Source organism: Epinephelus fuscoguttatus, linkage group LG10 (genome assembly GCF_011397635.1).
Source record: "Epinephelus fuscoguttatus linkage group LG10, E.fuscoguttatus.final_Chr_v1".
Lineage (NCBI taxonomy): Eukaryota > Metazoa > Chordata > Actinopteri > Perciformes > Serranidae > Epinephelus > Epinephelus fuscoguttatus.
This window is the reverse complement of record NC_064761.1, coordinates 45,720,643-45,723,142: the sequence shown is the minus strand read 5'-3', so window position 1 is coordinate 45,723,142 and position 2,500 is coordinate 45,720,643. Positions and strand designations below refer to the sequence as shown.

The 2,500-nt window shown below is 39.3% G+C and overlaps 1 protein-coding gene across 1 annotated transcript in view; it reads left to right on the top strand.

Moving 5' to 3' along the window:
- The window catches only part of grin3bb (glutamate receptor, ionotropic, N-methyl-D-aspartate 3Bb), a 130,413-nt gene that overhangs the window by 21,886 nt on the left and 106,027 nt on the right, over positions 1–2,500 (top strand). The gene's annotated exons all lie outside the window — the stretch shown is intronic.

Below are 2,500 nucleotides of genomic sequence, written 5' to 3'. Positions count from 1 at the left end.
CAGGCACCGCTGTGATATGAGTTAATCTGAGAGACAGTGGAGCACAAAGGCTCCGGAGAAGAAGCCGAGTTAGTGACATGCAGAATGGCTGAGTTAGCAAGATGCAGTAATAGAATACCAGAGTGAGAGAGAGAGAGAGAGAGAAAGAAGGAGAGAAGGTGCCCGGTGTATTATAGGGGTATCCTCCGGCAGACTAGGCCTAAGTCAGCCTAACTAGGGGCTGGTACAGGGCAAGCCTGAGCCAGCCCTAACTATAAGCTTTATCAAAGAGGAAAGTCTTAAGTCTAGTCTTAAATGTGGAGACGGTGTCTGCCTCCCGGACCGTAACAGGAAGATGATTCCACAGGAGAGGAGCCTGATAGCTGAATTCTCAGAGCGCAGTGTTCTGGTGGGATAATAAGGCACTATGAGCTCTCTAAGATATGACGGAGCTTGACCATTTAGAGCTTTATAAGTTAACAGTAGGATTTTAAATTCAATTCTGGATTTTACAGGGAGCCAGTGCAGAGAAGCTAAAACAGGAGAGATATGATCGCGTTTCTTAGTTCCTGTTAGTACACGTGCTGCTGCATTCTGAATTAGCTGGAGAGTTTTTAAGGACTTACTAGAGCTACCTGATAATAGAGAGTTACAGTAATCCAGCCTAGAGGTAACAAAAGCATGGACCAATTTTTCTGCATCTTTTCGGGTCAGGATAGGCCTAATTTTCGCAATATTACGCGATGAAAAATGCAGTCCATGAGGTTTGTTTTAAATGACAATTAAAAGACAAATCTTGATCAAATATCACTCCGAGGTTTCTTACAGTAGTGCTAGAGGCCAGAGCAATGCCATCTAGAGAAACTATGTCATCAGATAAAGAGTCTCTGAGTTGTTTGGGGCCAAGAACAATAACTTCAGCTTTGTCTGAATTTAACATCAGGAAATTGGTGCTCATCCAAGTTTTTATGTCTTTAAGGCAGTTATGGAGTTTAGTTAATTTATTACTTTCTTCTGGCTTCATAGATAAATACAACTGAGTATCATCCGCATAACAATGGAAATTTATAGAGTGATTTCTAATGATGTTACCTAAAGGAAGCATATATAGAGTAAATAGGATTGGTCCGAGCACAGAACCTTGCGGAACTCCAAAACAAACTTTAGTACGTAAGGATGATTCATTATGAACGTCAACAAACTGAAAACAATCAGATAAATAAGATTTAAACCAGCTTAGTGCAGAACCTTTTAGGCCAATTAAGTGATCCAGTCTCTGCAGTAGAATTTGATGGTCAATTGTGTCAAACGCCGCACTAAGATCTAATAAAACAAGTACAGAGACAAGTCCTTTGTCCGAAGCAATCAGAAGGTCATTTGTAATTTTAACTAGTGCTGTCTCAGTGCTATGATGCACTCCTGACTGAAATTCCTCAAATAGATTATTATCATGGAGAAAATCACACAGCTGGTCTGCGACTACTTTCTCAAGGATCTTTGACATAAAGGGAAGATTAGATATTGGTCTATAGTTGGCTAACACCTCTGGATCCAGGGTGGGCTTTTTTAGTAGAGGTTTAATTATAGCTACCTTAAAAGACTGTGGTACATAGCCTGTTAATAAGGATATATTGATCATATCTAATATATAAGTGTTAACTAAAGGAAAGACCTCCTTAAGTAGCCTAGTTGGGATGGGGTCTAAGAGACACGTTGATGATTTAGATGAAGAAATCACTGCGGTCAATTCTTGAAGAGAAATTGGGGAGAAGTAATCTAAATATATATTAGGTTTTACAGCTGTGTTTGAGGTTAGATAGGTACTATCTGAGGACAGGAGGTCATGAATTTTGCCTCTAATAGTTAGAATTTTGTCATTAAAAAAGCTCATAAAATCATTACTGCTAAGGGCTAAAGGAATACAAGGCTCAATAGAGCTCTGACTCTCAGTCAGCCTGGCTACAGTGCTGAAAAGAAACCTGGGGTTGTTCTTATTGTCTTCTATTAGAGCTGAGTAATAGTTTGCTCTGGCATTGCGGAGGCCCCTCTTATAAGTTTTGAGACTGTCTGTCCAGATTAAACGAGATTCTTCCAGTTTGGTTAATCGCCAATTCCTTTCAAATTTTCGCGATATTTGTTTTAACTTACGGGTTTGAGAGTTATACCAAGGAGCAAACTTTCTTTGCTTTTTTAACTTCTTTTTAAGAGGAGCTACAGAGTCAAGTGTTGTTCACAGCGAGCCTACAGCGCTATCTACAAAATGATCAAAGTCGGTACAGGAAACCTCTGTTACTGAGGGACTTGGTATTGAATTTAATGATGGAGTAATCTTTTCCTTAAATTTTGCGACAGCACTATCTGATAAACATCTAGTATAGTAACTGTTGCTGAGTGGCGTGTAATCAAGTGAAAAGAAATCAAAAGTAATCAGATAATGATCCGATAGCAAGGGATTCTGTGGAAAGACTTTTAGATTATCAATTTCAATTCCATACGTCAGAACTAGATCGAGGGTATGGTT